Below are 12,011 nucleotides of genomic sequence, written 5' to 3' on the forward strand. Positions count from 1 at the left end.
TAGATATTTTTGTTATGTAGATAATATTGTGTTTGTGTTTTTGTTTTTTTTATATAAAGGGGGAAGATATGTTACTATGTGTGTAAATAAGAACTAGATTTCTCAGCATGCAGTGCACATGGTTGGATGGAAACTGGAAGTGACATATGACGGGGGTGGTCGCTGGAAGTTGGTTGAGGCAGCTAGAGGAAAATAAAGTTGGTTAGGTATTAAACCCATGTAAAACTGTTCTTCTTGAAAGCCCCACAACCCCCACATATCATCGATTCATTGGCATGACTTTAAAATTGGAAATTTCATGAACTGACCACCACGCCAAATTCCCAAATTTGATCTAACTTCACATTTCCTTCTACTCAGTTTTCTCTGCAATAGATCCCATTTTTGTTTGTCTTTATAAGCCACAGAGTATTTGAGTTTTATATGGCATCATTTCTGTATATAGTGATGTGTTAATTTCCTTCCTGCCATCCCCTCCATGTAATAGAGTCACAATCATGGCCATCCTGGAAAGCTTCATTTCACGAGCAACAAAACTACAGTAAATCTCTGTTATCTGGAATTCAAGCATCACCAGCCTCAACCAACTGGCAAAAAAAATTGCGAAAAATATATAGTTTAAAGTGGGCTCCCCGCCCTCGCAATCAGTTCACAAATCAAGCAACAAGCAATCTCAAGCAACCATAAAATTCACTCATTCTGCATCTACCAATCCCCAATTGATGCCGAATATTGGTGGTTTTTACTCTATTTGCATTTCTTTATCCGGAAATCTATGCCATCTAATTTTCTGTCTTAGATTAAGTTCAGTATTTAAGTGGCACTCCAATCCAAGATATTACACGTGAATTGCAAGTTTTGTGTTATTTACTTGTTCTGTGGTTCCTCCAATTCCAAAGGCAATATTTTAAACTGGCATATGACACCTAATTTCGAGTAATTCTTGATTAACACTGTATTTGTATCAGATTTTACAACCCAAGCCCAACATTCTTCCCAAATATGTTGTGCTGGCATTAATTGTGACTTGTCATTTTTTTCCCTCTTTAACATTTCTATCCTTTTTACCCCTCATATGTTTGTTTCCCTTTAGAATAAGAATCAGAATTTATTGTCATGAACATGTCACATGTTGATTTGCAGCAGTAGTGCGAATATTCCTAGAAAACACCTTACAAAATAATTCAAAATGCAGTGTTGAAAAATTCAAAGTAAGGCAGTGCCTGTGATTAATTGTGCATACAGGAATCTGATGGAGTGGGGAAGAAGCAGTCCTTGTGCCGTTGAGTGCTCGTCTTCAGGCTCCTGTATCTTTTTCCCGATCGTAGCGGAGTGAAGATGGCATGGCCTGGGTGGTGGGGATTCTTGAGGATAGAGGCTGCTTTCTTAAGACACCACCTCATGTGCATGTCCTTGATGGAGTGAAGAACATCCCAGTGAAGTCACAGGCTGAGCTAACAACCCTCTGGAGATTTTCTTGTCCTGAATGTTGACACCTCCATACCAGAGAGTGATGCAACCAGCCAGAATGCATCACCACCTGTAGGAGTTTTTGAGTTATGTGATGATTTCCATTTCTCAAGTTTACATATTTCTCTTGCATTCACTTTATATCTTTCATTTATAACTATGGATTTCCTATTTATTAGATTCCAAACTGCCTGTAGTTTCTGAGATTTGGATAACTTGTACAGCAAATAAATTCTTGATCAGTTCAATGGACTCTAGTGCAAGTCCAATATTTAGTTGATTATGTCTGTCTTTCAAATCTAATTAGGCCCAATAGAATCTGGGGATTTATGGGATCAAGGTTTGATGCTTTGCTCATGGAATTCTCAATAAAACTCTTGGTTTATTCTGTGTACATGTAAGGTGGCAGATGCAAGTTTAGTAAATGAAACTTACTAATTTCATTCCATGTTTGGCGCTTTTAGAAATGGTCATTTGATGATGAAGCTCTTATGAATGTATACAGGTAGATGAATGAAACAGAGTGCTCTCTTGCAGGCATATGTTCTTCTGCAGTTGTCATGTAAACCCAACAGAATAATGAGTTCCAGTTGTGTTTGAATTCAGTGAAGACTTTTCACGTAAAGAGGCATGGGCCTACCTTCTATTAGAATTAGAATCAGAATTTATTGTCATGAACATGTCATGAAATTCGTAGTTTTTCAGCAGTGCACATGTAATGTTGAAAAATGGGGCAAAAATAAGAGAAAGCGAACTAGCTTTTGTGGTTCATTGTCTGTTAAGAAATCTAATGGCAGAGGGGATGAAGCTGACCTTGTGCCACTGGATGTCATCCTCGGGCTCCTGTTCTTCCTTCTCGACAGAAGCATTGTGAAGGGGGCACGAAGTGGGTGGTGAGGTTCTTTGAAGAGAGAGGCTGCCTTCTTAAGATACTACCTCTTGTGGATGTCCTCGATGGAGTGGAGTGTGGTGCCCGTGATGTCGCAGGCCGAGTTCACAGATTGATTTGAAGCAGATGTGAAGAAGTTTCTGCTGGGCCCCTGAACTTGTTCACACTCAATATGCGGTGAACAGTAAAACAGTAATCGCCATTTCCAATGACCAGGCCCGTCAAAAATAACCAAACTGCCCATGCAATAGTTTTCATCATATTCTTATTTAGGATAATCAATTTCCAAGCCAGATGATTCTTTTATCAAACTGGTTCATTTTCATTTACAGTTATCTTCAGGTTTTGGATGAGTAATTATTGGATGAGGTGAAATTATGGATATTATCAAATATTTTATAAATTAATCAAGGGTTATTTGGACCTGCCTCTATAATTGAAACTATATACTGAGACTGAGGTTTATAAAATTATGAGGGGCATAGGTAGGATAGCGAGAAGGACACCTATTCCCATAACAGAGGGATATGTTCAGGATTAAGGGGAAGATGTTTAGAGGGGATCTGAGGCATTGCCTTATACACCCAGAGGATGATTGAAGTCTGGAACATGTTCCCTGAATGTGGTGGAATTAGGTTTCCCAACAACAGTTATGGAGTTTCTTGCTAAGCATCTGAATGGTCAGTGCATGGAAGTCCTCGGTGGATGATTGGTGGACATGACGGGCTTGTGATTCTACGCCGCGCAAGTTGCAGCAGAAGCGCCAGTTCCCTTTAAACAAAGAAAGTATATTAGACCTCAGAGGGAGTATCGCGTTCTGCTTCAGGTATGACATTATCAACAATTGCCAGAGTCTCCCAAAGGGCACAGAAGAGATTTACAAGATTTTTTTTTTAACGAGATAGAGTAAAGATTTTAGTAAGTTTATCAGCAGAAAGGGTTAAGGGGAGATTTAATGGAGTTGCTTAAAATTTGTTAGGGGGCTTTGAGAGAAAATAGAAAATTTGTTTTCAGTGGTAGGAGAGACAGAAACCAGAAACAAGTTAATTGCCAAAAAAAAAAGGCCAAAGGAAGATGAGGTGTTTTTTTTTTACACTCTGTAAGTTGTTACGATGTGGATTCACTGCCCGAAAGGATGGCAAAAGCACAATCAATAGCAACTTTCAAAAGGAAATTGGATATCCACTTAAAAATGAAAAATCTACAGGGCTATGTACAAAGAGCAGAAAAGCAAGACTAATTGGATAGCTCTTTCAAAGACCAGCATGGGGCTGATGGGCCAAGGTGTTGTATGATTTTATGATAAACTTTTGAGATTAATTTTATCTGTTCAAATTAACAAATAAGTTTATTGTTGAAGTCACAGCATTTGTCTAGAATGTCCTTGGCAATAAAGCGCTCCCAGCATTTGATAAATCACCCGGCCATTTTGCAGAACTCACTGATTGCCTTGCAGACTTTTGACAAATGGAAGTTATGGCTTAATTATAGATCTTGGTCCAATTTGCAGCCAAGGTGTATAACATTGAATCATGTGTTGAAATTTCATGATTGATCTGGAAGTTCCGATAAGAAGTGTACACATACATTAATAAGGACAGCGACCTCTTTGTTAAAGCCTTGTTTCAAACAGAATTGGTCTCTTATTTAACTCTTTGGCTGTTTTTTGTAAACATGGAATAAAGTATAATCAAGAAAATGAATAGGGTGATCTAATCTCTTTATCCATACTCGGTTATCTTGAAGGTCTCATTATTTTCTTTTTCTTGACCCACCCCTCAAATTAGTCATGGCATTCACTAATTTGGTGCATGAGATGGCTATGTATTACTTAGAAGGTAAGAAATGTTAACATAAAATTTTTCTGAATTTGTATTTTACAATTTATTTTATTTTATCGGATTTTATAATTTTGTGTAGAGTCATAAGATCACAGAATTGTACAGAATGGAAACAGACCTTTTGGCCCAACTTGTTCATTTGGCCAAGTTGCTCATCTGAGCTGGTGCCATTTTTCTGTGTTTGGCTCATATCCCTCAAAACATTTTCTATCTGCCAAGGGAGGCTGCATTTTTGGGAAGAGAAGCAAAGTTAATGTTTCTGGTTGAAGGCACTTGAGAACAATGAATGTTGACCTTTCTGCCATGCCTAGATCCCCCAAAAAGTATAAAAATATAGTGTGTTCCACTCCCACTCCAGAGACATGACCCAAAAATCTAGGCTTATACTCCAATGCAGATCCATAGGATTGTTACAGAGCTGGAGGCATTGGCTTTCAGATATACTTTAATGACTGTTATGTCAGGAATGCACAAGTGATTGCACTTCTTCAAAGAAGACCAGTTCTCTGGTGATCTAGACAATTTATTCCTTCTTCAACAGAATGAAAGCTAATGATCTTGATGGAATGTCTTCAAAACATACAAGGGTGTTATATGTCATTTGGGTGTAATTGGGCGCCACAGGCTCATGGGCCAAAAGGGCCTGTTACCATGCTGTATGTCTAAATATAAACATTAAATTAAATTGTGGGTCATTCTTCCACTGCTTGAGAAGTTACATGAAGATCACGAGTTTAATTTATGAGGTTCTCAGTTGTTACATTTCTCTGTCAGTTTCCAAAAGTTGAACTGTTTAATAAACAGATGGCAGGACTATTGAAAGGAAGAGAGACAATGACGAGAATTTCAAAAAATCAGTGGGCACCTCTTTGGAAAGTACAAAATTCTGGATGTTGGCAGGGGTTTTTACCTGGCCACTCATCAGTTTTTACCTGGCCACTCATGCAGTGTTTGGAATCAGGAGTATCAGATCCAGGATAGGTGATAATACATTTAAATGCAGAGGAGGAGAAATTTCTTCCTTTAGAGAGCAACAAGCCTGTGGAGTTCTCCATCAGTAAAGGCAAGAAAGGTCAAATTGTTGAATATATATAAGATAGGATAAACATCAAAGGATTATTGGGAGAGAGTGGGAATAAGGTGTTGAGCTGACCTAAATGGCATTGTCAACTCAAGTCACCTTTATTTGTCATTCATACCAAGTGTTTCTCCAGGACCTTGGAGTACATTTACATAAATAGAGACATATACAATAAATGTCAACTGTACACTATCCGCATGTGTTCTGGGAATTCAGGAGCCTGATGGCTTGGGGAAAAAAATACTGTTGCCCAATCTAGACGTAAGGCCCAAGTGTTATGGTACCTCCTACCAGATGGTAAAATGGAGAAAAGATTAGATGAAGGGTGTGTGAAGTCCTTCACAATTTTTATTGCTTCCTGGATGCATCGTGTGTTGTAGATGTCCGTCATGGTAGGAAGAGAGTTCCCAATGATCTTTTCCACTGACTTCATTATCCTATGCGGTGTCTTATGGTCTGAGGTGGCACAGACTCCAAACCAGGCAGTGATGCAGTTGCTCAGGATGCTCTCAATACATCCTGTGTAAAATGTAGTGAGGATGGAAGGTGGGAGATGAACTTTCCTCAGCCTTCACAGGAAGTAGAGGCGCTGCTGGGCTTTCTTGACTTTGGAGGTGGTGCTAAAGGATGAGGTGAGATTCTCCACCAAGTTCACACCAAGGAACTTAGTACTCTTGATAATCTCAATGGTCAGCGAAGAGTGAATCCCCCGGTCCTTGCTGAAGTCGACAACAATCTCTTTCCAACCAGGATTCCACCTGAAAGGTGCTTGCAATTTCTTTTGTTGTTGTTCGTTCTGTGGAAGCAGCAGAGAATCAGACATCTACCTTTTTATGTTTTAATACTGTATTGCCAATCAAAGCTTAAGCAGGAATCAAGCATTAACAATGGGAGAAAAAGAATAGTCTGTGTTTGGCCTGAAGCTACTCATCACGACACATTCAGAATTAGAACCATTGAACACTAGTGGACTGAAGCATGCCCTTCAGTTCATCTGGTCAGTGCCAAATTATTCTGCCTAGTCCCATTGACTTGCACTTGGACTATAACCCTCCATACCCCTTCTATCCAGGTACCTATCCAAATTTTTCTTAAATATTTAAACTCTCCTTAGCCACCAGTGTGGTGCCAGTGGATTGGAGGGTAGCTCACATTGATTGTTGTTTAAAAAAAGGTTCCAAAATTAATCCTGGAAATTATAGATCAGTGAGCTTGATGTCAATCGTAGGTAAATTATTGGAAGGTGTACCAAGAGATTGGATATACAATTATTTGGATAGCCAGAAACTGATTAGGGATAGTCCACATGGCTTTGTGCACGGTAGATTGTGTTTAGCCAATCTTACAGAGTTTTTTGAGGTTAACCGGAAAGCTGATGAAGATAATGATGGAAAGGCTGCAGATGTTGTCTACATGGACCTTAGTAGGCCTTTGGCAAGGTCTCACATGGGAGGTTAGTCAGGAAGGATCAGACGCTAGGTGTTTGTGGCTAAGTTGTGTACTGGATTTGACAATGGCTGGACGGGAGAAGCTAGAGAGTAGTGTGGATGATTGCTTCTCAGACTGGAGGTCTGTGACTAGTGGTGTGCCTCAGGGATCCATGCTGGGAGCATTGTTATTTGTCATCTGTATTAATGATCTGGATGATAATGTGATAAACTGGATCAGGAATTTTTTAGATGACACTAAGATTGGAAGCTTTGTGAATAGCAAAGAAGGATTTCAAACTTGTAGAGGGATCTGGACCTGTTGGAAACATGGGCTGAAAAATGGCAGATGGAAGTTAATAGAGACAAGTGTGAAGAGTTGCATTTTGGAAGGATAAACCAAGAAAGGATGTACAAAGTGAATGGGAAGTCACTGAGGAGTGTAGTAGAACAGAGATACCTGGGAATACAGATATATAATTCCCTGAAAGTGGAGTCACAAGTGGATGGGTTTGTAAAGAGATCTTTTGGCATATTGGCATTCATAAATCAAAGCATTGTATAAGACATTGGTGAAGCCACTGTGTGCAGTTTTAGCCACCTAACTCTAGGAAAGATATCAATAAGGTAGAAAGAGTGCAGAGAAGATTTACTAGAATGTTGCCTGGACTTCAGGAACAGGGAAAGTTTAAACATTTAGGACTTTATTCCCTGGAGCTTAGAAGAATGAGGGAACATTTGATAGAGGTATTTAAAATATGAGGGGAATAGACAGAGTAAATGTAGATAGGCTTTTTCTACTGAGGGAAGGTGAGATAAAAACCAGAGGACATGGGTTAAGAGTGAAAGAGGAAAAGTTTAAGGGGAACATAAAGGGAAACTTCTTCACACAGAGAGTGGTGGGAGTGTGAAATGAGCTACCAGCTGAGGTGGTGAATTTGGGTTTTAATTTCACATTTAAGAAGAATTTGGAGAGGTAGATGCATGGGAGAGGTATGGAGGGCAATGAACTAGACTGGGTGCAGGTAAGTGGGGCTGGGTAAAAAGAATGGTTCAGCATAGACTAGAGGGGCTGAAGGGACCTCTTTCTGTGCTGTAGTGTTCTATGGTTTCATGCCCTTACTGAGTCTGCATTCACTACATAATTTGGCAGCTCATTCCACACTCTCACCACTCTCACCAATTGCCAGTGAAGTGTCTGTGACAACATGGGTACAGCCTGCACTTTAGAGAAGCTCTGGCCTGTTCTGGCTACTTCTGTGGATGGAAGGAAAAGCAGAGAAAGTAATTTCTTCTCGATTTTCAGTGATCTTGCTATTGGAGTAGAGCAGCAAGCTGTGAGATACGGCCGAGGTTAGGTGCAGCATTCTAAGACGAGGAAACTGAAGATGATTGTGACCTTGGCATCCGCAAGGAAAGCCATTAATGATCATATGTGGTTGTATTTGATATTATGGGAAGTGAGAGCTGTCAGTGTAGACAAAGGGTATTGTGTGAGTGATAGGCCTTAAAAAATGCATTTTCAATGAAAATGAAATTTATAAAACTATTAGTCAATGAGAAGAACTACAACAAGAGTAGGATTGAATTTTGTCATTTGGGGAAGTTTTATGTCAGGAAGGATGGCACGGTTAATGTAGCAGTTAGCTCAATGCTGTAACAGTGCCAACAACCCGGGTTCGAATCCGGTGCTGTCTGTAAGGAGTTTGTACGTTCTCCCCGTGTCTGTGTGGACTTCCTTCGGGTGCTCCGGTTTTCTCCCACCCTCCAAAAATGTACTGGACTTTTTGGTCAATTGGGCAGCACTGGCTCATAGGCCGACAGGGCCAGTTACCACGCTGTATATCTATATTAAAAAAAAATTTAAATGTGAAATATTACTGGGGAGAACAAAAATCCCACTGAAAATAAAGAGATGAATTTTCTGACATGTCCAAAGGAAGCCAGTAATGTGCTCAAAAGTAGTCCACTCTGGGTCGCTCCAAATGTGAAGTGGGCAGTAATTTTTTTTTTGGAACTGTGTGAAATTAATCTGAGACCAATAAGTGAACCCATATAATTGGGTGTAACGTCCTTTGGAAATTCTGAAAGCAAAGTGATTGGCAACTATATAAATGCAAGTATTATATCACTTCATCAGCATTTCAGTGAATCTCTAATGTTTATTCTCAACAAACCACTCCACCAAGTATTTTTGATTGCATATTTACATGCTAAGATGAACAATTGTTTTTATCAAAAGTACAGTAGTTACAATCATTTGATTTACTTCAGCTTTTATCCACATAAGAATGGAAGGGTGTTCAAACCATTAAGTTCCTTGGAAATACCATTAATGCGGTGGTTACTGAAGCCTCATTGACGGACCATTTCTATCCTGTGGGAAATTTTTCATGGTGAGATATTCTTTGCTGAGAACTCACAAGCCCCCAGAGACATTCATATTTCGCTAGGCTATTGCTTGCAGGTCAAGCCGAAGTGAAGAGTCTTCTGGAAGTGAGCATAATTGATTCTCTTTAACAAAGCTTATATTTGTTCTAATGCAGGGAACTCCTGGATTATTTCTCTCAGAAGAATGCCTAACATGTAAGCATGCCACTTTTTGATATTCATTCATATATTTCACAACACTTTCCAGCAACTTGAAGTCACTCCACAAAAAATCCACTGTGGCACCTGCGTACGTCTTATTTACTCACTGAAATTTATTTGACAGAAGTTTACATGCAATTGGAAATGTGTGGCCATATTAGGACAGTCAACATGGCTATATATGGGGCAAGTCAAGTCTTACAAACTTAATTGAGGTTATGAAGGTTGTTGATGAGGGGAGGGCAATGGATGCTGCCTACATGGACATTAGTAAGGCATTCGATGAGGTTCCTCGTGGTAGATTGATCCAGAATGTATGGGTGCATGGGATCCATGGTGAATTGATAGCTTGGATTGAGAAGTAAAACACAAAAGTTCAAAGACACCATGACTGAAGTAAAAACACAGTGCTGGAGAAACTCAGCCAGTCAAACAGTGCATTTTATATAGCAAAGGTAAAGGTACATCACCAATGTTACGGGCTTGAGCCCTTCTCAAAGTATGAGCAAAATGTAGGCAGGAGCTAAAAAAAAATGATAGGTGCAGAGGGATAGGGGGAGGAGCACAGTCCCACAGGTAGTATGTAATAGGTGAAGAAGGGTGGGAGGGCACGGCAAAGGGAGGGAATGGCTCTGTGAATGGAAATGGAAGGGGGGGGGGTAGTGATCTGGAGGAAAGGAGACAGAGGGATAGAGAAGAGAGAGCAAACGGGGATTGAACCTTCCCCCACTCGCCCACCTCCCCCTCCCAACAGTTTATATATCTTTGCTGTACACTGTTTGACCTGCTGAATTTCTCCAGCATGGTGCTTTTACCTTTGATTCAGAATTGGCTTGCCTTTAGAAGGAAAAGGGTAGAGATGGAAGGGTGTTATACTGGCTGGAGCTCGATTATCAGAGGTGTTCTGTAAGGTATCAGTACTGGGGTTCTAAGGATTTGAATCAATGATGGAGAAAGGATTCTTCAACAAATTTAGATTACAAATAATATTTATTAAAATGCTACTCAACCAGAGCAAAACTAAGAAAATAATGTTAATAAAATGATGTAGCAGTATAAGCAAACATATTAATACAGTTACAAATCAACTGATACAAGGAGCTTACATCCTTCACATCACCATTTGGGAATTCCATACAAACACCGGCTTGTCTTAGGAGCTTGAGACTGTGCTTGTCATCAATCATGATCTGTTCCAAGCAGAAATCTGATGGGCTGCCTTACAGCCCACACTTTCCTGGTTAAAATTGCAACCATGAGCTTGTGCTACCCACTGATAGACATCTATCAATCACATGCCAAAGCTGACTAACAAGGCAAATATTTATGCCTCACAATATTCACCAGTCTAGCTGTTCAGCTTCCAATTAAAGTCATTTGGTCTTCTACATGTGTCGAGGTCCTACGCCTCAAGATGAATTAGTTTTGTAAATATTTGTAAATATTTCTTTGGTCTTCCATGCCAGATCATTAGAGATGATCCCCTCTACCACCATCAATTTGGCCTTCTCCTGTATATCCTCCATTACCCGCACATCTGCCCTGATCCTCTCTGCCCCATGTGCGACAAGGACAGGATCTCCCTTGTCCTCACCTACCACCCCATCAGCCTCCACATCTAACATATCATCCTCTGCCATTTTCGCAATCTACGATATGATCCATCAATCAGACACATCTTCTCTTGTCCCCTTATGATGTTCCTCCAATTTGCATGATGCCTCAGTCTGGCAGTGCATGAGACTATGAACAGACATGTCAGTAAGGGAAAGTTGAGGAGAATTGAAATGGGTGGCCATTGTGGCAGACAAGGTGCTCTCCCAGTCTGCAACAAGTCTCTCTGCTGCAAAGGAAAACACAATGTGAGCACCGGATGCAATAGCTGGCCCCTGCAGATTCACATGAAGGGTTGCTTCTCTTGGAAGGACTGTTTGGACCCTGAATGGTGGTAAGGGACGATGTATGGGCACAAGTGGTGCACCTCCTGCGGTCACAGGGACGGGTGCCAAGGGACGATTAGTGGGAAGGGAGGAGGGACTCATGGAAGTAGTGGTTCCTGCGGAAGGGAGAGAAGGGAGGAGCAGGGAAGTATTACATCTACTCCTTGCCCTGTCCTACTTTTAATTAAGGTACAATAGTGCTTTTCATTCATTCCTTGAGAAAAGACTCAAGCCCAAAACATTGGTTTTATATCTTTACCTCCTGTGGACACTGCAAAACCTGCTGAGTTCCTCCAGCATTTCTGTGTTTTTACTGTATTTTTGGGTAAATTGTTTTTTTTTAGAATCAGAATCACAACTTATTGACATGAACATGTCACAAAATTTGTTGTTTTGCAGAAGCTTCTTCACAGGGCGAATATTGTTATAAAGTTACATTGAAAAATAAATAAACTACTGCAACAAATAAGAGAAATTGAGGTCATGTCTGTGGTTCATTGTCCATTCAGAAATCTGATGGCAGAGAGGAAGATGCTGTCTTCATGGTGCTAAGTGTTCGCCTTCAGGCTCCTGTATCTTCTGTCCAATGGTAGCAGTGTAAAGAGGGCATGGTGTGGGTGATGAGGATCCTTGAGGGTAGAGGCTGTTTTCAAAACATAGAATATAGAACCTAGAACAATACAGCACAGTACAGGCTCTTCAGTCCTCGATATTGTGCTGACCCATATATTCTGTAATGACAGTGATCATGGTTGCAATGCAACTAGCAAT

General features: G+C 40.3%; 1 long non-coding RNA gene across 1 annotated transcript in view; it reads left to right on the forward strand.

The window, feature by feature from the left end:
- Positions 1-12,011, forward strand: part of LOC138742827 (uncharacterized) — a 50,736-nt gene that overhangs the window by 24,931 nt on the left and 13,794 nt on the right. Inside the window, exon 2 of the long non-coding RNA XR_011344436.1 lies at positions 9,255-9,294. This is a non-coding gene — a long non-coding RNA (uncharacterized lncRNA). The remainder of the gene's footprint in view (positions 1-9,254; positions 9,295-12,011) is intronic.

The sequence above is a fragment of the Narcine bancroftii genome, chromosome 9, assembly GCF_036971445.1.
Source record: "Narcine bancroftii isolate sNarBan1 chromosome 9, sNarBan1.hap1, whole genome shotgun sequence".
Lineage (NCBI taxonomy): Eukaryota > Metazoa > Chordata > Chondrichthyes > Torpediniformes > Narcinidae > Narcine > Narcine bancroftii.